The sequence below is a fragment of the Mastomys coucha genome, unplaced genomic scaffold, assembly GCF_008632895.1.
Source record: "Mastomys coucha isolate ucsf_1 unplaced genomic scaffold, UCSF_Mcou_1 pScaffold3, whole genome shotgun sequence".
NCBI classification, from domain to species: domain Eukaryota; kingdom Metazoa; phylum Chordata; class Mammalia; order Rodentia; family Muridae; genus Mastomys; species Mastomys coucha.
This window is the reverse complement of record NW_022196909.1, coordinates 30,005,228-30,032,372: the sequence shown is the minus strand read 5'-3', so window position 1 is coordinate 30,032,372 and position 27,145 is coordinate 30,005,228. Positions and strand designations below refer to the sequence as shown.

Below are 27,145 nucleotides of genomic sequence, written 5' to 3'. Positions count from 1 at the left end.
GAATTGCTCTTATCAAATTTCCTTTATGCATCAGGGAGGACGAGAAGTTATGTACATGGTTATGTTCGAGTAAGGAATTGCATTTCATTATCTCTATGCCTCTCCAGAGAAAGTTAAACTTAAATAAAGCTGTCTAAGCTCCCAAAAGACAATGTATCAAATTTCAAGGTCTAAAACAATGGACAAAGGTTGTTTCTGAGGAGAGCAGCCAAACCTCCTGCAGCTTAAATAACACACAAATAGTTGTATCTACAGAATGCAACTAATTTGCAAAATAAGATATATTCCTGTATGAAAATCCTAGGCTAATGCTGGAGAAATTACTTCTAGCTCCAAATATAAGCTTTACTATTGAGACCATGATCTTAAAAGTCACAATAAGTTTGGTACCTTCAAGTAATGATAATACACGATGACAGGCTACAATCACTCCCTTCCCCTCATCCTTAATTAGATGTATTGCCTGGCAAGCTTTCGTCTGAGTGCCAAAGAAAATACACATTTTATAAATGATTCCTTATCGTGCCAAGCTTCCAGACCAAGCGACAATTACTGAAACTATGACAGATTTCTAACATTCTCAGCCTGAAACACGCTATGTAATGAAGGCTTTTCAAATTGGGGGATGCATTCAAAGGTTGTCTGTAGCCTTCATCTTCATAATGGATCTGTGCAATTTCTTGTCATCAAATTGTGCCTTAAATCAGAGTTAGATCCTATAGAGAAAGATACCAAAGGTAAGAGAGGGGAGAAAGTGAAGTGTCTGGAAATAATTTTAAAAGCCAGAGGACAAGACATTTTTAAATACAAATTGATCAAAATAATTATTTATAAGCCAACATGGAAGGCATGGAGGAAGAGACTTCTTAATGACTGACTAGATGAGGTCATTCTTGCTTGTTTCTTTTTCTCAATGTATATATTTAAAGAACATCTTGGTGTATATAATTCACCTTCAAAAATTTTTTTAAAAGTACTTGTTGTACAAGTATGAAGATGTCAGTGTGAGTTAGCTGAACCACATAAAGCTAGACTTGTATCAATTCCAGCCCTCCTGTGAAGAAATGAGAAATGGATACAGAAGAACTAACCAGAACCCAGGGGCCAGCTCTCATGTAGACAACCATAGAGAACAAAAGCGATGCTGTCTTAGACAAGGTAGAAGGTGAAGGCTGACACCGGCATTGTTACCATACCTGTGCTGGGATTTATGATTACCAGCATTCACACATATGAATGAACTCATAAACATGCACACATATTCATATGTTTACATATATATGAATATTTATATATGAATATACAAATATGAATATATGCAAGATATATAAAGGCACAAAAACAAAAAGTACTAAATCATATGGCAGATGGTATAATGATAAAGAGTTAAGGAAATACAGGTAACATAGATTTTATCTAATTTAGGTGGGTGAAGAAAGTTCTTTGGAAAGTCAATTTAGTATTTGAACAAACACCTGCTGTCCATTTCTACCATTATTCTGTTCTTAACCCATCACTTTTTTTTTTTTTTACATAGAGACACCTTTCTTTCTCTTTGGATTTAATAAACAACACAAACTGTGAGCCATAGAGTCCCACATGTCAAGGATCAGGTTTAATAAAAATAGTACTGAATCATTCCATCTTCTGTTTTCAGAGAAAAGGAATATCATTCAACTTACTCGGTGTTTTGGGTTACCAATTAAATGCAAAACAGAAAGCTTTACTGTATTGGCTATACATAGACATATATATATATATGTATATATATGTATGTGTATATATATATATATCTTTGTTAATATTATTCACATTTATGAGACTGAAATCTTGTTCCTCAATCCTGTTGTTCTTCTATTAATCTCCTTCATATATGAGATGAAAACCATGATAATATATATTTTCTCATGATAATGAGCACATTCATTATTTTCTTCATTCTCACCATAGCTCCATACACATTATTTTATAGTTATTAAAACTTCTCTGTGGTTTAATATGAAAAATTTCCCCATAGGTATCCATGTTTGAATACTTGGATAGATGGTCTTGGGAGGTTGTAGGAATCTGGAACATAGGAACTAGCTGGCTGACCTTAGGACATTAGGGGTAAGTAATGAAGACTCCAGCTTAGGTTTCAGTCTAGCTCTCTACTGCTTGATTTTCAAGGATGTGAGAAGGCTCCACATTATTCCATCACCCTCATTCAAGCTGCTTCAAATTCCACACCCCACCCCCATCATTATAGACTGTGATCCATGAAACCATTGGTCAAATGAACCCTTCCTCCCTTGTGCAATTTGTCATGAATTTAGCTACAACAGTGAGAAAAAAATAATGAGTATATACATAATTTATTTCTGCCACTGTGATTAAACAGTCTGACCAAAATCAAATTAGAGGAGGGAAGGGTTTATCCAGCTTATTCTTGTAGATCCATTGTTGAGGAAAGTCAGAGCGAGAACACATGCAAGAATTTGTAGCAGAAACCATGGAGGAAAGCTGTTTAGATAGGTAGGTAGGTAGGTAGGTAGGTAGGTAGGTAGGTAGGTAGGTAGATCAGATAGATAGAAAGAAAGATAGATAGATAGATAAATAGATAGATAGATAGATAGATAGATAGATAGATAGATAGATAGATAGATAGATAGAGATAGATAGATAGACAGACAGACTGCAAGATTTGTGGGTGTGTAGATGTATGGATACATTGAAATCAGAAATATATATATGTGATATATATCTATATCTTTGTTAATATTGTTCACATTTATGACACTGAAACCTTGTTCCTCAATCCTCAGTATATATATATGCACATATTCTATCTGAAAATATCTATATGAGAGAGATAAAGAGACAGAGAGGGAGAAAGAGAAAAAGAGGCTGAATCTTAATTCTGAGTATAAAGAATGGCTAAAACATGGTCCATAAGCTCTATTGGAGATATAGGACTGCTTTTATTTGTCATGTCTTGTCTGGTTTTACTTCTGCTTTCTAAATTTAAAATACTGCACTCAAACTTGCACCCAACATATACTCTATTAAATGAAAACTTATACCTCACTAAAAGTATACCTTAGTAAATAGAAAATAGAGCTTCCATCTAACCTTCATGTTAGATACTATTATTTATTTATTTTGATATTCAAAGTTAGAGCAGAAATAAATTAGACTTAAAATGGGCTTAGGCCATTCATTTTGTTTACATCCTGTAACTAAGTAGCCAAGTAGTCTTGACTGCTCTGAGCTTGCTTTCTGATCACCAAGGTAATGAACATATTTATCACATGGTATAAAACATAAAATTAAATGTATTACATGTTATTTGGAACAGAACATGAAATACTATTGCTTCTACATCATAGTAACAAAAAATATTTTTTAGAAATTTACCTTTTCATTTACCATATTCTATGATTCTATTCCTATATTAATATATGTATGATGTATTGGTGTGTATGTGTGTGTGTACACATGTTCATGCATGTTTGTGTGTGTCACGTTTGTAGGTGCCAGAAGACAAAGGGTTTCCTGGAGCTAACACTGCAGGGAGTTGTGTACCACATGGTGTATGTGCTGAAAACTGAACTCCTCCTCTGCAAAAGCAGTGTGTGTTGTAAACGGTTTAGTCATGTTCTAGACCTACCTTTTCTTTTCTTTTTAACCTAAAAAATTGCACTGCATTTCAGACAGTATTGACTGAGTTCATTACATTGAGTCACTTGCTTTTTCTGCTGAAAATGGTACTTATTGTAGCCACAGCCACAGCATCTTTTTACTAATAAAGAGAAAACATCAAATATACACAGACACTACCTGTGTTTGTATAAACATTGTTGTTGTTGAAGATTTTATAAGCACCCGATTTAGTGTTTATTTTCATTTATTGACAACATTTCCTTCAGGCCTAACTTCCTAGTACTTGTGCTTTAGTTCTACAAGGCATTGCCAGAACATATCTCCTTTCAATTCTCTATTAGGTCCAAGATATGTAAAAAGAATGGCAATTGTCATGAAAGCCACCCAAGACTGATAAAATGATGAGTGATACCCAGTTCAAGTAGATGATGCAGGGCTCCTCCACTCTTGAGACATGAGGCTCATCTGGACCTCTGGATGTACCTTTCCTTTGAAAACTATCATTTGAGTTTTGAAGACTATAAAAGTCTTTGGAAAGCCAGCTAGTTTGTAATCAGATTTCAATCAGCTTGTAATCATCAAGAATAATGAACATTCTAAAAAACCTTTTGGGCTCCATTCTAGAAAGTCATTTCTCTCATGTCTCATATTTATTATCTGATCTAACTATATAAAGAACATTGAAGTAGCCTCAACTTTTCTGTCTCTCATGCCATCATTAGCGAGCTATTGGAGAACCTCGAGGTCTCTTAGGACCCAGAACTATATTCCTTAAAGTATCAACAAACAGTGGCAACCAGAAATCTAATTGTGAAAAGCAAGAGATCAGAGGATCTCAGAGGAAACTGCAATTTCAGGATAAGAGCATTCCCATCCATGTCTCCAATTCCAGCATCTTGGAGAAGCATGGAAGATTGGAAAAATATTTCCAATTGGTCCCATTTAAAAAAAGAAGAGTAGCCGGTAAGCTCTTAGCATTGCCTCTTCATATATTCCATATGGGTACCAAAATCCTATAAATATTTTTTCCAATTTACCACCACTGAAAACAAATAAACAAATATACATTTTGAAATTTTAGATGTCATCAATAGACAGGAAAACCAAAGACAAAAACCTGAAAGAACCATGGCCCTCCAGCCACTACAGCTGAAACTGTCAGGCATATGTTCAGCCTGGGCGCAAAGCCAAGTCTATTTCTTATTTTGTAATTGCAACGACAGACAGAGTCAATTATTAAGAATAGAAATTATAAAGGTTTTGCTTTGTGCATGATAATGATAGTTCTTCTTATTCAATACTACATTTGCTTATGAAGAAGAGACTGGGCCTCCTTCAAAAAAATCTCCTGTCATCTGAGTGATAATTTAGTTTAAGGTTACCACTGCTATTTTGTTATTGGTGTGTGTGTGTGTGTGTGTGTGTGTGTGTGTGTGTGTGTGTGAGAGAGAGAGAGAGAGAGAGAGAGAGAGACAGACAGACAGACAGACAGACAGACAGAAAGACAACACTGATAGACAGACAGACAGACAGACAACACTGACAGACAGATAGACAGAAAGAGAAAGATGGGGAAACAGACAGACAAAGGAAGAGGAGGGAGACAGAGACAAAGATATAAAGAAATAGAGGCAGAAAGACAGAGAGAGAAGAGGGAGGGAGAGGAAGAGAGAGACAAGACAGAGAGAGGGGTGTGGACTGTGATTGGCTATAGAGACTCTGTTACTAAAATCTACCAACAAGGTTTTATAAAACTGAAAACAAAATAAATCCTCTCAGTGCGTCCAATCCCCCAACTTCCTTTCACCTATTATTGCTATATCATATTCCAGAAAGTATGTGATGCCAAGAACTTAATGGTGGGGGAAAAGAAGACAAAAAAAACGAAAACAGCTAAAGTCTTAGGATAAAGGGGTGAAAGTAGAATTAATGGGAAGCAATTCTCTAACGAAGTCTATTTATTTTTAAATTGTGAGTAAATCAGATGTCACTCAGATGGAACAGTAGCTGGAAAAATTCTTTATACAAAGTAAATTTCTCTAGATTTCCCTATTTAAAAAATTGTTAAATTTGTACTGAAAATACTTTGAGTAACAAAGCTTATCCCATGGTTATCTATCATGTTCTAGAAAAGTCATATTGCTTAAAATTTTACTCAGTTGCCACATGCAGTACTGCTGGGTGGAGCTGTGAAGATGTTTTTACGGCACCAATTTATTATTTATTCTATTCATATTTTAAGGACTTCCATAACCATGCATTATGTGCGTTCTGCTGTTGGGCACACACATTCTACTTCCAAAGTCCATTGCAGAGAATCATGTCTTAGTTGTTCCAGGTCCCTTCACGCTTCTCTGAAGGCTATAAAGACAGGTAACTTGAAAGTGAGTGACAAGAGGAATGAGTCGTTTAGTACTTTGGGCCATATCACATGGTGACACCCCAGGCAATGTCCAGATATGCAACATCAAGCACCAGAATTCCACTGAAAAGCTTGATGGAATATTTTCGGTATTGTGAAGGAAAACCTCCACATTAGAAGTAACCATCCACTGTCTTCTTCAAGCTACATTCTCCGTCCACATGCTCCCAATATCAATCCTCATGGTATAAGCTTCTCCTTGGGTAAGTTTTTTTTTTTTTTTTTAACAACAACAATATGGTACTTTCTTCTGGTTCTTTATTTTCTCCATATTTGGTTTCAGTCTACAAATAAACATAGCTAAAGGGAAAGTCACCACTATTACCCGGTTGACTTCTGGTTCACAGACCAAATGGAACTTAAGTTTATGAAATCTGAGACTGAGCAGTACAGTTTACTAGACCACAATTGAAGAACAGAGCATTAACTGCCCCTCTGAACAAAAAACAGTGGTCACCTGATGTGTTCTGGTGGCACCCTTTTTACAGACACACTGGAGGAGGTACCTGATAGGTGTCCTCAATTTGATGGAGTGGTTTAACTTTTCTTATACCATCCTCCACACAAGGCCTGTACTATGTTTCCATGGCCACTGAAACAAATAATCCCCAACTTAGACTAAATGCCTTACAAGAATGTGGGTTTATTATTGTACATTTCAAGGGCTCATGATTGCAAAATGAATTTCATTTCACCCAAGTTTGAGTTTCAGCAGTACTTGTCTCTTCTTGAAGCTCTGCTTAAAGATTCATCCTCTACCGTTTATAAGAGTCTAGTTGGTAGCATGTAGACCTAAGCTTGTAGTTCTTCTATGTTAGGGGCTTATCAGTACATCATCTGACTTCTTCATTATATTATGGCCTACTCTGTTATCATCCTACTCCCTCTTATAAAGGTCCCTGCACTACGGAACTGATTACATAACCATTTCATCTCAAAAACCTTAATGAGATTCCATCTTTAAAATTCCTTTCTCCACAAAAGATGATATTCTCCAGTTCTGGGCATCAGGAAGTAGGCCTTTTGGGTGCTCATCGTTAAGCCTGCCTTCATCTTCAAGAGTCCTTCATCTTCAAGAGTTCAAACAACCACCAGGAAGTCAGAGTTTCCTTCTATGAGGAAGCCAAGGAAGCCATTAGTTTACATGAAATCAGCTATCCAATGGGCTAATAGGAGATGTTTTGTTTTGTTTTAATGACATACCCTTTTCTAACTTGACCTGTATTTTTCCAGTGTTAGTGAAAAGTTTTCACTATTATAAACCAGTTGCTAGCTATCTACTTATTGTCTGTTTCGGGAATTATTAAAAAATGGTTCCACATTGCAAACTCTCTTTCCCGCTGGAACACATTCTAGTGCTGGTACTGAACAGTCCAGCCACAGCACTACGTCCTGGCAGGCTCTTCTCCCAGCTAGCAGCAACATCTCGCTCACATGCAATGCTTTACACAACCCCACAATCATTCATCTAGTGGCTAGTACCAGGTAATATGTGACTCTTAAGGCTTTATTATCCAATCAGGTTTACATAATAAGATCACAATTTACAAGATGCCAATACAATAATTTCAGAACCAAATAATAAAGACAATATTTTAACCCAATTAATCTATTTTGTAAAAACCTTTGCTTGGTTGTATAACTGCGTGGGGTCTGACTCGTCATCATCCTCTGCCTCTATGATCCCGATCTCCTCCTCCTGCTCTCTGACCTTTCTCCTCCTCAAACTCTAGCTCCACCCTTTTATACCTGTCCAATCACAGGCTGGTCACTGCCCTAATGTGATTGGACAGAGAAAAAGTTGCAACAATAGTCCTTTTCTTAAGTTTCACATCAATACAGGTGAAAAGGTCAGGGCTACGGCAACATGGGCAAACCAGGATTACCCAGGGACTGTGCATGTATGTGTGTGTGTGTGTGTGTGTGTGTGTGTGTGTGTGTGTGTGTGTGTGTTGGGCACTCTTTCCAAAACTCTACCTTAAATGTAGAGTCTGTTTAATCTGTTGACCTGGTGCTGCTACTCATGATTCAGAGATTCCCTCAAAATATCACACACTGTAATATAATAAGGGAGAAGTCCATTTGGCATAAGATGGAGGGGGAAAAATCAGGTATTATTGTCTGTACTGGTTTTTCTTTGAGACTCATGGGAAATGAATGTAGATTTCCATTTCACATCTACATAAAATACTCACTGCACACTCGAAGGTTTCATTCAAAACTAATGTTTATAGTTAGAAACTTAAAAAAGGCACGTTAACGCAGATGGTTCCTGAGGATATTAAATACAAGATAGAGTGGCTTCTCGGTGGTGATCCCACAGGCCAATGGGAGGTAAGAGTTAATTAGGAAAATTTTCTGTACTTTGCCTAACACAGAGACAAGATCCCCTACCATGCCGTCCACATTCCCTTCAAAGTACTGTAAGTCATTATGCATGGACATCCTTTAAGATAATGGGATATCCATGCTCAGCTCTAACATTTGAAAACAGGTCTTTTCTCACCTCCACACATTACTCTCTGAGTGTACACATTAATCAAAGCCAGTGTATTATAAATACAATCAGCCACTCTGACTGGGGAGTCCCCCTTTTCCCTTATGACAATGGACTCAGCATTAATCATGTATAAAATCTCGTATAGAGCCTGGGTATTTTTTCCAGCTTCAGTTAAATTATTATGATATACTGGCTGCCCCTTGTCTTTTAATACCAGACCTCATTTTATGGTCCCAGAAAATAATTACTTTTCAGTTTAGGAAAATATCATGATTTAGCCATTATTATTTAGCCTCCAACAATCTCAAAACCTACCAACTAACTTCTAACTCTAGTCGCAGCATGGTGTTTTGCTTAGTTCTAGATGAGGAAATGAAAAGGTGAGGGGCTACTGACTTAGTCAAGAAGTATGACAAATTAATAGAGGTTACAGAGCTGGTTCTAGAGTCTGATGTGATTCCAGTACCACTCCTTATTGAGAGGATCAGAACTCATAAGCTGATTTTTACTCTAGCCTCTCTATCCCTAGTCTAGCAGCCCAGAAGATAGCTTATTAAATTTTAGCACATCATATGTGTACTGTTAGCAAGTAGGTTAATAAGATTCAGTTTGACTTAAGGCACAGTCTTTTATGCAGCTACTTTTCATGGGACCATGCCCTTACTGCTGAGTTCAAGAGATTTATATACTTTATTGAATTATTATATTATAGTATGACTCAGAGTCGGTCTTAAAGGGTGTAATTCATTGATGCATATGTGTGTGTACATATATGTGTGTATCCTCATCCAGCTGTCAGTGTTGGGTGCCTTCCTCAATCATTCACCATATTTTTTTGAGACAAGATCTCTTAGTAAATGAAAAGCCCACCATTTTGGCTATGTTAGCCAGCTAGTAAACCCCAGGTACCCAGGAGTCTTCTGTCTCCACCACCCAGCATGTGAGTAACATATATATACCTAGGGATTGGACTCTGGTCTACATGCCCGTGTAAGAACCTGCTTAAGTCATCCCCAGCTCTTAATATTTATGATTTAAAGGTTGAAATCATTGCTGCAATTTGGATACTTAAATATATTTTTATTATTATATGTTTACTTTAGCATTTTATCAGAACCAATGCCTAGCTACTTCTCTAGTACAACATAAGAGAACACACACTTTGAGGGGAAGTAGGTTTAGTGGACTTTATTGACAGGATTCAAGAGATGTGCTAGCTTCCTAAGCCTATCTCTTCTGGAGCTATGGTTGAAAACTATGAGGGGAAATGCTCGATACTGGGGACTGATTTGGGACAGAGAGGCAGCTAAAGGTATCTTTCTTCCTCTCAGACTGGTGCTCAGATGGTTCAGGGCCTTTTACTGCTTGGAGGCCATACAGGTCATAAGATAACCAACCTGTTGCTGTAGCCTTATTTGTTGTCACACCAGGAAATGAGCTTTACAAAGTTGTCACTGAGAACAATTTCAGCCTCAACATCAAAGGTAGAAGAGTCGGTGTCCCTGTTAAAGTCACAGGAAACAACCTAGTATTCAGGGTAGCCAAAGGTTCCCTTTAGTGGATCTTCTCATGTTTGCTTCACCACCTTTTTGATGCCACCATACTTGCAAACTTTCTCCAGGTGTCAGATCTACAATAGACAAACTGAGGGTAAAAGCATTGAAGGTCATGCCAGTGAACTCACAGTTCAGTTCTAGTATGACCTTACATATAGCCTGGCAGCACCAGTTGATGTAGGGCTAATGCTTTGGGAAGTCCATTGCCCATCATGCCAGTTTCTGCTCCTCTGGATTCCAGAGACAGTTGCATCTTTTCATGATGTGTCAGCCTCATTCCTGAGATACAACAATGAAGGTTGGAGTAAATAGACTTTGTTGTGTTGGGCACAAGGCTACCAGAGCTTCCTTCAACTCTGGCAAAGTAGATAGTGTTGACATTAATGACACTTTCATTGACATCAACTACATAGTTTACATGTTGCAGTATGACTCCACTCACAGCAAGTTCCAGGCATACTTAAGGCTGAGAACTGGAAAGTTGTCATCTACAAGAAGGTCATTTCCGTCTTACAGAAATAAGACTCCACCAACATCAAATGTGGTGATGTTGGGGTCTAGGAAGGATGCTGTGTAGTCTAAAGATGTCTTTACCTACATGGAAATGGCTGGGGCCAGCTTGAAGGTTGGAGTAAAAAAGGTTACTATCTTTGCCATTTCTGCTGATGCTCCAATTATTGATGTGTGTCACCCAGGAGAAGAATGACAGTTCACTCAAGAATTTGAGCAGAGCTTCTCTACTTAGCTGCCTGCCTTTTCCTCCTCCTTCTCCTCCTCCTCCTCCTTGTCCTCGTCCTCATCGTCCTCCTCCTCCTCCTCCTTCTCTTCTTCCTCCCCCCCCCATCTCTCTCTCTCATATCTTTCCCCTCTGGCTCTCCCTTCATCCCTTCTTGCCTTCTTCCATTCCTTTCACTTCTGTTTTTCATTTAAAGATAAGAGACACTGCTCTGAACCTGCATGTGCTACAGATCAGAATGTCAGGCCATATGGGTACCCAGAGTAAGTATTCTTTTGCTCTTGGAGTTTATTTCATTCGGTTTACTGTTTCTGAAAATTGGTCTGAGTTTTGCCAATGATCTTTTGAAAACTGGATGGACTCTGAGCATTCAAAAGTCAATTGAGATGATTGCCTTTGTCAGTTGCTGAAACCTGTTCATCCAAGTCCAGGAGTTCTGCTTTGAAAGTGGTACACTGTGTCATGAAGCATCAATCTCAGTGAAGAGGGGTCACTTAGAAGACGCAAACAGGAAATGTTAGGAATGATGCTCTGAGTAAACTCAGAGTCCCTTTGACTTTATCAGTGGAAAACTCTTAGAGTTCATTTCACTGCATTACTCTCTGGTGCCAGTCAAGTCCCACATCCCAATAGGAAAAGATGATATTTTCCTGAAATTGGAAATTAAGACCTTTGCAGTACTGTGTTGGCTTCATAATTTTCTTATGCTATCAGCCTATATCACAAAGCTTCCTTCCTCCCAGTGAAGTTTTGTTCTAGAATAATGAAACAGTCTTGATTTTAGCCACACTACCCTCCTGGGGCTTTAACATAGTCTATTCTGTCCCGGAGAGAGTAAGTGGCAAGTGATCTTTACATTCCAATTCCACTTGTGTATCCTGCTATGATAGTGAAGTCAATACATCACAAAACACATATGAAAATTATAAAGCAATCGAGTAAGCTGGGCATAATGGTTCATGCCTTTAATAATATCAGCATTTGCTGGGTGGTGGTGGTACACGCCTTTAATCCCAGCACTTGGGAGGCAGAGACAGGTAGATTTCTGAGTTCGAGGCCAGCCTGGTCTACAGAGTGAGTTCCAGGACAGCCATGGCTACACAGAGAAACCCTATCTTGAAAAACCAAATAATAATAATCATAATCATAATAACAATAATAACAATAATAATATCAGCATTCTGTTGGCAGAGGCAGGCAGAACTCTATGAGTTCAAGTCCAATCTGATCTATATATCAAGTTCCAGGACACTCAAGACTACATAGTAGACTCTCATTAATATGCACTAACAAGTACTCCCAGAGCTCACAGGGACTAAACCACCAACCAAAGAGTACACATGTTGGGACTCGTGGCTACAGCTGCATGTGTAGCAGAGGCCATCCTGTAGCAGTTGGTCATCAATGGGAGGAGAGGCACTTGGTCCTGTGAAGGCTCTATGCCCCAGTGTAGAGGAATGCCAGGGCCAGGAAGTAGGAGAGGGTGGATTGGTGAGTGGGGTTGGAGGGAGGGAAAATAGGGTATTTCAGAGGGGAAACCTGGGAAGGGGCAGACCTGAGTCAGGGGGGGACCAAATTTCAAATCAATCAGTCTATCATCTAAGCAAACAAACAAAACAATTCCAAAACAAACAATTGAAAGAATCAAGTATTAATAGGCACTAGATTAAATATCTCACTAATGATAACACCCCCCAAGCCCTCAATAGTTCCTTTAGATAAAAATATCAGGTTGGTATTAAAAATATAATCCTTATTTTAAGCTGTGTCATTGGCAATAGATTTTAATGGCTTTCTTTTTTGCCATTTTATTAGATTATTATTCATTCATTTTGTGACTGACTACCATCTACTCCTAGAAAAACTGAAGTTGTCAATCTTGAAATCATTACTTGGACATTCAATTATCCGCAACCCATGGTTTCTTTCCCAGAATCCTATTTTAGCATTGGCAGATGCACAGCTTGGTCTCCATCTGGAAAGGGTTCCATCCCAAAAGCTGTTACCTGTCCATGGGATATATTCTTCTAGCTGGAATACCTTGTCTGGCCTCAGTCGGAAAGGATGAGCCTAGCTAGCCCTGCAGAAATTTGATGTGCCAGGTTCGGGGGATACCAAGGGGGACCCCCCCACCTGCTCAGAGGAGAAGGGAAGGGTGATGGGGGAGCAATTATGGGAGAGGGTGTCTGGGAGGTGGGCAATGAGTGGAATGTAAAATGAATAAGTAAAAAAAAAAATAGAATAAAAAAGAAATGCTATGTCACTAGTTACTTTTGCATTGCTATGAGGAAATATGAGGTAGAAATCAGATTACTGGGTCAGGATTTCAGCTGCAACTCATGGTTGCCTAACCCTATGCATTCAGGTATAACCACATGGAGACAAGAGTGTGTGGCCTTGTGTTCATGGAGATTCTTGACAAAACCACTTGGCAAAGAGAAGTGGGGAAAGGGAGTGGAGGGCTGTCAGTATCTAGATGGATATTTCCTTTGTCACTTTGTTCAGTCCATAGAATGTCACAGATGTCACCAATCAATCCACTCTGGAAATTCCCTCACAGTAATTATACCCAGAGGTGTGCCTAAATCGCTGAGGTGATACTAAATGCAGTCAGTTGATCATAAATGTTATTCATAACCACTAGTTTGGTCTAAATGAGATACTGTCACCGATAAATCCATTTAGTTATAAAAGCTACAAAATACATGTACATGTCAGCTATGAATACAATCCTGATGAGAGCATATATAATAATTTAGGTAATTAAGACAAATAAGGTTTTTAATATTTTCCTTTTCCAGAACAACTCAATATATCACTATTTTGGAAACAAATATTTAAACTTATGGATTTTTTTAAAGTCTTTCCTATTATCTAGAGACAAACTAATATGCCATTCTTCTAAACGGTGCTGGCATTTTATCTGTATATCACTCTATAGTTACCACTTGCCATCTGAGAGTTACATGCAAACATGTCTTGATTGAGTAAGACTCGAATGTGTTAGGTGACTATCGCTTTGTGTTTCCTGGATTATTTTGAGGCAAGGAAAACAGAGATAAGATTAACCTTGGACTTCTATATCAAAGTTATTCCAAAAATATCTGTTTCAGGTGATAATTTATTCCTATAACAAAACTGGAAATAAATTTCATGGTGGGACTTTTATTGTGTATCTTTGATTCTTTTAGGCATTGACAAAGAGAGGATAATTGGAATGCATACACAATGGCTGGAAGAAATAAGGAGAAAAACATGTTCTTTCTTTTGAAGGTTCGTGCAAAAGGTCAGATTTTCAAAGCATAATCATCTTTGAATAACTAAAATTATACAACAGATGAATATCCTAAAAAGTGCTTTTAATTCTAATTTTTAATATGCATGAACTCTCAACATTATAATCATCTATAATATATCATTCTTCCCTCATCCTAAATTAGTCCCAGATAGAGATGAGAAGTGATCGTAAGGACATGTTTTTATTGCTCCTCATTTTAGATGCTGGCAGGAAGCATTATAGAAGTCACAAAACAACCAAAAGCAGTTATTCCTGTGAGCCACAGATGCTCGGAACCATTTCAGGGGCTTTTGAGAGCGGAAAAGAACTAAAGTACAATTGAGAAATCCGAACTGAGACCAAGAAAACCTTGTCACAGACATCAGCAATAATAATAGAATTAATAATGAGAATTCACAGGGAAAAAAAAAGGATTAGCTAATTCTTTAAATATAGTCATTCTTTCAGGAAGTATGGCAGGTACCTGAAGGGCAGGAAGTTGCAGATTCTCCTTTGTCTCCTGAGCTCTGACTTCCACATCCTTTACGCCAGCCTGCTCTCCACATATCCTGTCTCCACAGTACCATCAAATGCAAGGATTGACTTCATTTTCTTTTCAAATGTCATGTTCACCTTCTGTGCAATGTAAATGGGTCGGGGTGGGAAGGTGTTCTGGGTACAGAAAACTGAACTAGAGCAGCAAAGGCATAATACCTTTCTGACCATTTTCAGATGCACGAAGTCCTACCCTTCAACCTGAAGCTGTCTCCCACTAGAGCTTGACTGCCGGAGACCAGGTTTCATAGTGAACGTCTGAGAAGGGGTAGCTTGGTAATATCCGAGCACATGTTCTCATTTTGGTTTTCCTAGTGACTATGAATAGATGATTCTCAGTTTGTCTTGGAATTTGGGGTGATCCACTGGTATGCAGTGATGGGTCCTAGCTACGTCTATGTTGGACAGATTACATCATCTTGCCTCACCTCGGGTCCATGGCTCTGGAATGTATGAAACTTCAACTTATGGATCTCTACTGACCTTTTGCCACATGTATGCCATTCTCCAATTCCTCTCTTATATAACTTTTTTTTCTTTCTTGCTGATTCTCCCTTTGTAGTAACTCCATATATTTTTTTTCTTTTTCTTTTCCTTTCTCCAATCCAAGCTGTCCTCAAATTCATCATATTCCTATTGACATGTGTTACCACACACTGCTTCTCTCTCATCTCAATTTACTACTCTTTAAACTTTACCTCGCCTTTACCTGTTTTATTCTAGCCCCACACTCCATTGAATAGAAAAGGAGACACATTTTTATTTCCTTCTGGATTAAAAAAGATTGGTGACCTTAGATTTCGAAGAAGTTTTAATATTATGGACAATCACAATTTTTCATTACACAGCATTTTACAAACTGAAGAACTACTTTCCCATGGACTATTTAGTGGTTGATGGGCATAGCAAGCATTGGATAGAAATGTAGTAATGACTGTGAGCTCCCATTCCAAAAAGAGTCATATATATATATATATATATATATATATATATATATATATATATATATATAGTCACAGCTGGATCAAGTTCAGAAAGAAGCAGGTTAGGGGTCAGTTAAACCTAGTATTGCTGATTTTGCTTTTTGCTGATACTGTCACAGACTTTCAGTTTCCTTTATGTTCCTCAAAGCCAAAAATCAAAATGCTGCCCTTCTTCATTTGTTTAATCATAAAAGATTCTATCTCTCTAGAACTCTTTCAGGAAGCTATTATACATTCATAGTTCTGAATAAGTTCATAATTTAACACATAGATGATACTTTGCTTGGTGATTTGTTAGATATAAATAAAAGTAGAGGGTATCTATTTTCTTTACAGTATGCAGGTAAGATGAAAATGTGTCCCAATAGGAAGACCATTTGGTTCCTGACTGTCTTCTCTATTACATTTTATACATAACGACTAAAGGAAAACCAGTCTTCCCATCTATCTATCTATTCATTATCCATTAAATTTAGTTATTGTCTATTTTTACTATGGACTAAGATTTTCCTTAGTCATTTGACTGTTAAATTCAAAATCTTTTGAAAAAGATAAATGAACACATGAACAAATAAGTATTTTTAAAAAAAAGTGGTCTCAGAGAGTAAAAATATAAAGGGAAATTGAAGCTGTCAGACATAATAAAATATTAATTTGGCCAGGTAGCTACAGGAAACATAATAACTATATCAAGTTTGGAATTAATTGAGAAATATAAAGTAGCAGAATTTGAATGAAGATAACAAAGAAGAGATAACTCTCACATTTTTAAGTAAAATTGGAAATTTGGGCATGGTGGCTCATACCTCTAATCACAGATCTAGTAAAAGGAGGAAGGAGAGTTCCTCTAAGCTTAAGACTAACAAGCAGGATATAGTCTCAGACCACTGAGCTACAAACTGAGACCATGCGTCAAAAATAAAACAAAGCAAATGAATAATGGGACAGTAATTCCAGTTAGAGTTTTCCAAGACCCATTTATAGAAAATATTTTTTAAAAAAGAACTAATTTATCTCTTAAATAAGACAATGATAATAAAGGATAGCTTAAATAAAATCAGACAAGTAAGTAGATCAAATTGGGGTTAGAAAAACGATCCAGTGGTTAAGAGGGGCTTCCCTTTCAGAGGACTGGGTTTGATTCCCAGCTTTGTCATGTAAGCCCACAGATCTGTAACTCCAATTCCAGGGCATCCATAACCTCTTCTGGCCTTTGTAATTACCAAGCACACATTCGGTACACAGTTTCACATGGAGACAAAACATCTATGCATATAAAATACATATATGGTGGTTTCAATAGGCTTGACCCATAGCGAGTGGCACTATTAGGAGGTATGGCCTTCCTGGAGGAAGTTTATCACTGTGGGGGTGGGCTATGAGGTTCTATGGTTGAGCTTCACCCAGCACAGAAGAGACTCTCCCCCTGTCTGCCTTCAGAAGAGAGTCTCCCCCCTGGCTGTCTTTGGATCAAGATGTAGAATTCTTGGTCCCTCCAGCACTATATATACCTGCATGCTGCCATGTTTCATGTCATGATGATAATGGACTGAACCTCTGAAACTGTCAGCCAACCCCAATTAAATATTTGCCCTTATAAGAGTTGTCTTGGTTATGGTGTCACTTCATAGCAATAAAACCCTAACTACGATAACATAAAATTTGAAATAAATGTAGAAAAATATATAAATAGATATAAACCATATTTATAATCACAAGTCGCTGTGAATTGTGCAATAATTAATACTAATAGCTGAGCGAAGACTTGATGGACAGATAGCATGACCTTCTTCAATACAGAAGTTAATTTTGCAGCTTGGCTAGATGCTATCCATTTTTGATTGTATGGGCTCATATTGAGAACAACAAAACAGCTACTTTTGGTTGCATTAACAACTGTGTCACCTACTTCTTTAAATTGAGCCAAAATCTACTGAATTCCTAATCTTGATCCAGCATCTACCCTTTGACCAAGGAAATGTGTTTGTGGTGAGAGGTAAAGGTTAGATTCAGACATCTGGCATGTTTAGGTTATTAAAACACCATTATATTTTCTGATGAATGCATTTTTAGAATGCTAGGAAAGAAATTGACATTTAACAAATTAAATATAAAGCCAACTAAGGGAAAGATGGACAAATATTTATTTGCATTGTTATGAAAACTATCACTCTGCTCTAGGAGAAACAAATAACAGAAGAGGGAAAGATAAAAACAAGTAAAAATAACAACGTATGAGATTAGGGAGACCACTCAGGAGTTAAGAGCATTTACTGCTTGTGCACAGAACACATGGTCAGTTCCCAGCACCCATGTGATGACAATTCCATTTCCAAGGGACCAAACATCAGCTTCTGGCCTCCCATGGCACCAGACACTCACATGATACACAAACATGAAGGCAAAACACGCAAACACCTAAAATAAAACACATAAGTCTTTAGACACATCTAACACTGTACTTAGTATTCAAAACATTTTAGGGACAGAAGAATAACATTGTCTTTTTTTTTTTTTTTTAAACTCACCTACACTACAAAGGGAGGTGAAGTGAAACTGGAGGAAAGAATTGAGGTCTTCTTGGATAATTATAGAAATAGTCACTCACTACTGTGTCTAAGAATAGTTAGCACCATGACTAAAATGAGGATCATATATTCATCGTGCCAATCTTGTGAAATAATCTCCAGGGTTAGAAAGGCAAGTGTATATGGAAATATTTGCCAATATAAAATCCCCATTGTGAAGGAATAACATCTACATGCATTGCTGGCATGAACTGAAACAAATACTTGTATAATTTGACACATTTAAGTAAAGGAGACATCCCCTTAAATTGCTGTGTGTTTGAATATCATATGAATGTCCTTGAGATAATTTTTATATATTTGGGGTTGTATTGAAAAATTAGGTAATTATAAACCCCTCAGTTCAACTATTGATAGATATATGTTTGATCTAGTACAGCTTTTATATGTACTCGTTTCTCTAAAATAATTTATTTACATACAATATTAATATTATTTTAATGGTTATTTTTTACCTAGAGAGAGAAATATTATTTTAATTAGTTTAGCATATTAGGGAAACCACTGTATTGAGGTATTCAAAGATGTTCCTTTAATTTTTTAATTAAAAGTATAAAATTATTTACTTGAGGGCTGTGTGTGTGTGTGTGTGTGTGTGTGTGTGTGTGGTGGCCAAACGTGTGTGGAGGAAAGGAGAAAGTTTGTAAGAGTTGCTTCTCTTTTTTCCATAATTCAGGTCTTATATCTTTAGTATGTCAGCATCCATCTATGCTTCCAGGGCAAGCTCTCCAGATCACACACCCCTTTGATCAATACTACGTATCTTGCTAAGTTATACATATGAGTCCCAGTTGACATTATGTGTACTAGTTGGGAGTCATCGTGAAGTTTAAAACACTAGATCCCAAATTACAAAATATCCTTTGGTGTGTACTTTTCATACTCACATAAAGACAATGTACTCTACTGTTTTGCTAATGTAAAGGTAATGGGCAATTTCCCATGCTGTGGTTTTAGACTTTTATTTCAGTGAAAGCCTTTTAGTAACACATTAAATAAAATGTCATTTACATTGAGTAGGATAAATATGCCGCTCTATTTAGTAACACAAATAAGATCGCAATCATTAGGTTTAATTTAGGTTCCATATTGTAGATGACTCTGTCCAGAATTTTTAAATTTATGTTTTGAATTACTATGTCCCCACAGCATCTGTTATGGTATTGTGACAGGTGTTTATTAATATGGATGCCTAATCACATCTTTTGGTTGTTAATAGCTTGGCAGTTCAACAGCTAAATATTGTCAAAATTCTTGATTATACATTGAAAACTGTGGATAATTGATTCAAAGCTGTTTTCCTTGAGTGAATTAAAAAATGAAATTCCATCCAGTATGTTTTCCTTTAGAATGTCAATATTCTTTCAACATTTCTAAAATAATTCTAAAATAATGAATAGTCGTGAAGGAAAGCAAAAAGCTTCCACTGGGAGAAATATTTCTTGAGCCAAATTTCTTTAGAATCATCATTTTTGCAAACAAAATTGAAACTTTTACTTTTTACTTTTAATGGACAGAAAGGAAGTACCCAAAAACAACAGTTTCCCTTTACACACCCACACCCCACACTCTAACACCTGTAACGAAACCAGTTTATCTATATGGAAGTTCAAATTTTTCAATTGATTTTTCTCAAAATGGTTTCATATATCCTTTGTATTGGAAGCTACGAGAAATGACTGAATGGTTTTCAGCTCTTTGGCTGAGCTGCTTGAGTAGATGACATTTATAACCTGGCTGATCTGTTGCAATTTCCCTGTGCTTCTATTATGGCTTTGAATGAAGCTCAGGAGAAGTTTTGTAATCGTTATATTAAGTAGAAACTTCTTTGCATTGTTTAAGACTAATAATTTTTAGAGACCTGAAGTATCTCATTTGCAGCTAATTTCCATCACTCCTTGATTTGTTTTGTTCCTTAGTGCCTTCAATATTTGTATTTATGTTGTGGTACAGCTTTTGGTGTCGAGACAATAATGAGTCCATTCTCTACACGACCAAATATGACTTCCAGTAGACACAGATAGCTGCCGGGCCCGGGAATGAATTTTGTATATTTAAGATATTGGGTTTTATTTCTATTTAGCTTCAATTTATGCTCAAATATGAATAATGAAATTCAAGTGAGGGCTCCTGAAAGAACTCAGAAGTCTAATTCATGATGTGTGACTTTCTGATGAAGTAAGATTTGCTTTTTTCATGTTCTCAACAAGGCTAAATGACTTCAGTATACATCTCTGCTATTCCTTTACTTTATCAAGGTAAAGCTAAACAATAGCAATACTCATAAGCTAGTTAACCTTTGAATCATGCTTTGCAACGGTAGCAATCAACTCCTAGCAGCGCTGGGTACAGATCGTTTGAGTCTCAGTGTGTTCACATCATAGTTCCTGTGGCTTAGAACAAAAACACAGAGCTGCGACATTCAAACCAAACTCAGGCTCAGTACAGAATCCATAGGAGTCCCTCCATGAAAGCATGTGCCAGCCTTTAATCGATTCCATAAGCATCATGTAATAGATGCAAAGATGAACTCATTCAACTAAAGTTTACTGATCTAAGATTCATATCTCACATGTAATAAAACATTTATTACTTTTATATATACTAAAATGCTGTAACGTTTGTAGCAATTGTGGGTGAGACGCCAAGCACCCTTGCATATTCACCCCATTCATAAAATCAAATATTTAGCTAATAAATATCCCTTGAGCAACTACTAGAAATTGGATGTACAAATAATAATGTGTACAGTACTCTTTAAAATATTAAGCAAAAGTATGAGGTAATTTGACTCTAAGTCTTGGTAATCAGAGGATATCATAGCTAAAATAGAATATTAAAATTATCTTCCTGAACTAGGTCTCATAGCATAGGCCTGTACCCTTAGCATTTCGGAATGCTGAGATGAAAGGATTAAAAGTTTGAGGTGTGACTGACATGCAAAGCAAGTTCAAGGTCATCCTGAGCAACTGAACAAGCCTATCTCTCAAAATAAATGAAAGAAAAGGTGCATTCTAAATTCATTTTAAGTACAATACCCAAAGAAGCTTAGGATTTTGAAGGACACAGAAAATCACCAGTGGAGCCATGAATATTCATTGATACCTTCCTACGGATGGTACCGTTCTAGTCTATGGACTAGGGAGAGTTTAAGAAGCATTGATTCTTGGGAGCTGAGGGGGCCACAGTATCTATGGACTAGGGAGAGTTTGAGAAGCATTGACTCTTGGGAGCTGAGGGGCCACATTGTCTATGCTTTGCATAGCTTTTATCCTCAGCTCAGTCTAACAGGGTAAAAGGATCTCTCAAACTAGTTTCTATTTTTTGTTTTGTCTTTCTTCTATCAGCTGGCATTAAGAATAGACAAGAGCTTTTCCCCTGCCGCCGCCAGCTTGTGCGGAGGCGGAAGCTCGGGTGCGTTCAAGATTGGCATTACCCGTAATTCACTGCCATGGCCGAGGAAGGCATAGCTGCTGGAGGTGTAATGGATGTCAACACTGCTCTACAAGAGGTGCTGAAGACCGCCCTCATCCACGATGGCCTAGCACGTGGCATACGCGAAGCTGCCAAAGCCTTAGACAAGCGCCAAGCCCATCTCTGTGCTTGCATCCAACTGTGATGAGCCCATGTATGTCAAGCTGGTAGAGGCACTTTGTGCTGAGCACCAAATCAACCTGATAAAGGTTGATGACAACAAGGAACTAGGGGAATGGGTAGGCCTCTGTAAAATCGATTGAGAGGGGAAACCACGGAAGGTGGTTGGTTGCAGTTGCGTAGTGGTTAAGGACTATGGCAAAGAATCTCAGGCCAAGGATGTCATCGAAGAATACTTCAAATGCAAGAAATAAATAAAATTTTGGCAAAAAAAATAAAAATAAAAAGAATAGACAAGAGCAGGTTGTGTGGCTTGGAACTCTGAGGATCTTTGTCTAGTGGAAGAGATGACGGGGAAAACAACAGTCTAGCCCAGAGGCTGGATTCTATGAGTCTTAAGCATCTGGACTTTAAATTTGATTTGGTCACAAGAACCATGCACTGGTCTTGCCTTTCAAGGAAGAAATTTTTCCATTATATTCTGACGCATTATAATTATCTAAGCAGTAAGTCTGATGCTATGAGGATTTTATAAGGAACAGTACTATTTATTAGGAAGCAACTTTAAAATTTACTTCATTCTTTAAAAACTCCTTTTTGAATTCAGTAGAGAGAGTCTTATTGGTTCTTGAGAGAAGCCATGTGTTATTAAATGAATACATTTCTAATTCTCATCTGAAATACGTAGTCATGTAAATTTGGAGGAAAAACTATAAAACATCATATTCATGGGATTTTTTACTAAAATCATCATATGGGTTTTTGGGGTTTTCTGAAGACAGTGGTTATCACTCAAATCGGTGTTTGATTAGGGGCAAATTTGTTCTGAGCTCTATCTTTGTAGAGCCTCTAAAGGTAGTCAGAATGATTTGCTTTATAAATCCTGAAAGTCAAAAATAACATTTCAACTGAGGGCTTTTGTTTCACGTTCTACAGAAGAGCAGCATAAAAAGCTTTACAAGACAATAAAATGTACATGCTAACACGACCTACTGAGATGCCTGCATTATGCTGTCCTCTTTGAGCCGTATGTATGAATGTAGACCTGTCAGGTGTGGAGGTGTTTAAACACAGAACCAGAGACTCATTACAATGGCTTACACTGTGTTGCCAAAGAGACATTGGCTTTTGCTTTCCCGAAACATTTTTCTTATTTCGGTGTGGTTCCTTATTAGTTCTATGGAACCAGTCATGTGGAGATAAAATAGACACAAAAGACTTGTCTCCATCTTTAATTTTCCCAAAGTTATCTCTGACCACAGCATCCAATGGAGGCTTTCCAAGCGAAGCCCTAGATAATCATTGTGCCTGCTATTAGGGACAAATCTGTAACTTTTGATTTCTGCTTGGAAGAGATGTCTAAAGCTCCCTATGGATTCTCTCTGTATTTTTTTTTTTCTATTTTAGAAACTGAAATATCATTGAGGAATTCTTTGAACTACAGAAAGGGTAAAATTAAATGACTGCAAGTGTTTTTATAGTTATGGAAATGTGGGCAACTTTAAAAAAAATATGACAATGAATTAGTGAGTCAGAATTAGTGGCTTCCAGGGGCTACAATGCCTAGCCATTCTTATCGGCAAAAACAAACAAACAAAAAAAACCACATAAACAAAAGAAACTACTGAACATCCTAGGCACCTGTCAGTCATGGTGCCAAACAGAACAGTTGTTAAGTAACACAATGTTAAACTCTGAATTTCTACTTAAACATCTGAGAAAGCAGACTTTATTTTGTAGTTCAGGTTTTATCAATACTGATATTAATCTCTATTAATATTCTAATTGTTATTTACTGTGTGAAGTATAATTAGTTTCCTTCTGAAGATAAATACAATTTGCTTGTTTACAGGGACTCCTTTGTGTTTAGGGAACTGTTGTTACCACGAGGAGACATAAATGCTTAGGCTATTTTTTTTTTTTAATCATCCTTTGTATCTTTGTGTTAGACTGCAAGACAGGGTTACTTGTTCTATAGAAATCTTCTTAGCTATACTTTAGAAACAGGTGTGATACAATCCAGTATCTGCTACATATGCAAATCACAAAAGCCAGGCATTCTCAAAGCCAGAAGGCACATGTAATTATCTTTGTCTATGTGGAGAGAAATACAAACATACATGGCATGGGCAGTGTTGTATTGTTTGACATGAATATATGGACATACATATATACATGGACAGAGTGTTGTATTGTCTGACAAATTGTAAATACAGATGGATTGTAGTATATAAATTAGCAAATTATGCATCAGCACAATTGTTTTATTCATTGATTTTAAATCCTTCCTTATTAAATAAATCACCAAACCACTTAACTAATATAAGTATAAATGGCTTCAGAACCTACTACAAACATGCATACACATATCTATATAGATGATTAATAGATACTATCCCAGTTTTATTTCTGTTGCTTTCATAAAATATCTGGGGAACAAAAGAGACTCAAAGGAAAACGGGATTATTTGAAGCCACAATTCTAGGACATAGTCCATTCTTGGGGAAGGTGAGACAGTTGGAACTTGAAACAGCTGCTCTTATCATACGCACATAAAAACTAGAGGAAAATGACGGCATGTATGCTTATGTGCTTTCTTGCTGTCTCCTCTTCTTCCCTCTCTCTCTCTCTCTCTCTCTCTCTCTCTCTCTCTGTCTGTCTGTCTGTCTGTCTCTCTCTCTCTCTCTGTCTGTCTGTCTGTCTGTCTCTCTCTCTCTCTCTCATATATGGGAGGGAGAGAGAGAGAGAGAGAGAGACAGAGAGAGAGAGAGAGAGGGAGAGAGAGAGAGGGAGAGAGCTCCTGCCTAGGGAGTGATGCTACCCACAGTAGGCTTAGTCTTCCCACATCAACTAATAATGAAATAATCTACCAAAGACATGTCCACATGTTTACCTGACCCAGATACCTCCTCAGTCAAATTTCTCTTTCCAGGTGACTCTAGGTTGTGTCAGGTTGACAAAGGGATCCTAATTATCAGAAATATGTGGAGAGATTATTTGGGTGAACACTGGGAAATTGTTCCCCCGTCTAGTTCTCATTTTATCTGAAAACAAAAAAATGCTCTGCCACTGAATGGGTGTACAGAGTACTTTAGAAAGAGGACAATGACACATGGTTTCCTCAGGTCATTCCTCATGAGCACTCACAACCACCTAGAGCAATTATACTGCCATGCTCTTTACCTATTCCATCACCAACAAGGCTGCTGTGTGTGAAATGTCCCATTAAATCTGAAACCTTGAAGTGTAACGGTCTTCAGAGGAGTAAGAACCATTTGTCAAACCACTCATGCTACAAATGGTACTGAGTTCTCAAACCCTCAAATTATGCTCCTCATCTCTGAAGATGAGAAAGTGGGAGGGATTATCTCATAGGACATCCCAACTCTTAGACCTCCTAATCTGGAGTCTTTTTGTTTGTAGTATTGATTCCTCAGAATTAAAACAGATGTTCCTGACTTAAAGAGAAAAACACTAGCTGATTCTGTGATCATTACTGTGTTGGTGTTGAAAAGTACATATTCTCTGTATTGGATACAAAGCAAACATGCCCCCAGTATCATCTCTCTGAACCATTTTTCTGAGACAGTTGCACAGATGATCCACCATATGGCATTAATAAATGAATAACCAAGACAGACATGGAACAATTTCTACTTTAACCAAATGGCTAAGCTAACTCATGAAAGTGTCATATATTACCTATTTAGCTAGGGGTTTTATTGCCGAGAAATTGTGTCATGATTAACAATTACCACAGGACCAGCTATTCACTCTATAATCACTTCTCAAACAAATTAAAGATGAGTTATCTTTCATTCACACCCAGCTGCAGCTGAAGCTCCACACAATGGAGGGATATGTAAACATATATAATTTTACAAAAGCCACTCACCCCTGTCTAGCAGTAGTAATTAGAAAGACTGTATGCACAGGGAAATAAATCCAATATAGTTATATATCTGGCCTGTTTAGATAATCATGTAGCTATCTTCCATATATCTCAGTATAGATGGATATAAGGAGTGCCAGGGAATAACTCCCTGAAATCATGCTATATTAGTGGACTCAGTTCTCATAATGAAGTATTCCATTGTTAGATTTTTACATTGGCGTTAGTATATCTTTATTTATTTTTTGAGATCTTATTTTCTCTTATAAGTACAGGGATTTTGCCTGCATTTATGTCTGTGTACCACATATGGATATATCTTGAAATGTCCAGAGGAGGGTACTGGATCTTTTGGAACTAGAGTTACAGAAAACTACTGTATGGGTGCTGGGAATTGAACTTTGGTCCTGTGAAGAGCATTGTTTTTATCATGATGTTTACATCAAAAGTGAAAGTGATACTGAAATGTTCCAGCATGACCTTAAGTTATCTAGAGAAACAAAAGGCTATAGAAAAAAAAAACAGGAGTAAAGGTTAAAATGTTTAAACTCAAGGAGAGTTAAACATTAAATGAAAAAGGGTAAAGTGCGTATATTTTATATTTCGGTTAATACAATCAAAATTCTTGATATATTCACATCTTTAGTCTCTGTAAATAAATGAGGTAAATGAGACATAGATATTAAATACATTTGGTTGCTTATAGACAAACATTTTTTTTAAATTTATCTTTGTTTTTTGAGACAGAGTTTCTCTGTATAGCCCCAGCTGTCTTGGAACTCACTCTGTAGACCAGACTGGCCTTCAGCTCAAAGATCACCTGCCTCTGTCTTCCAAGTGCTAGTATTAAAGGCCACCTTTGCCTGGCTGAAATGGACATGTATTTTAGTATAATTAGTCTTTAGTGTTTTTTTTATGACTTCTATGTTATAATTAAGTGAATATTTTTAATTAATCCAATTTGCTAGAGCAAAGACATTGCCTTGGTTATTTTTTTTCCTATTGCTGTGCTAAAATACTCTGAAAGGAGCAACTTAAGATAGAAAGAGTTAATTTGGGAAAAAAATAAAAGCTAGTGCCCATCATTACAGGAAAGTCATAACACCAGACGATTGAAGCAGTTGGTTACATTGCGTCCATAGTCAGGAAGCAGAGAGCAATGAATGATTATTCCCAGCTCACTCTCTCCTCTGTCCTGTGCAGTATCCCAGACCAGGGAATGATGCCACCCATGGTGGGCAAGTCTTCCCACTTCAATTAGCTTTCTCAAAATAGTTCTCCACAATTGTTTTAAGAGAGGCTAACCTAAGCCAGATGAGCCTTCCTTTTGGGTGATTCTAGATATTCTCAAGTTGACAGTTAATACTATATCCATCACAGAAACAGGTTGATTATACTCA

At 37.2% G+C, this 27,145-nt stretch overlaps 1 protein-coding gene and 1 pseudogene across 10 annotated transcripts in view; one reads left to right on the top strand and one right to left on the bottom strand.

Moving 5' to 3' along the window:
- The window catches only part of Ctnna3 (catenin alpha 3), a 1,512,724-nt gene that overhangs the window by 57,541 nt on the left and 1,428,038 nt on the right, over positions 1-27,145 (bottom strand). The gene's annotated exons all lie outside the window — the stretch shown is intronic.
- On the top strand, positions 21,711-22,113 carry LOC116074730 (annotated as a pseudogene).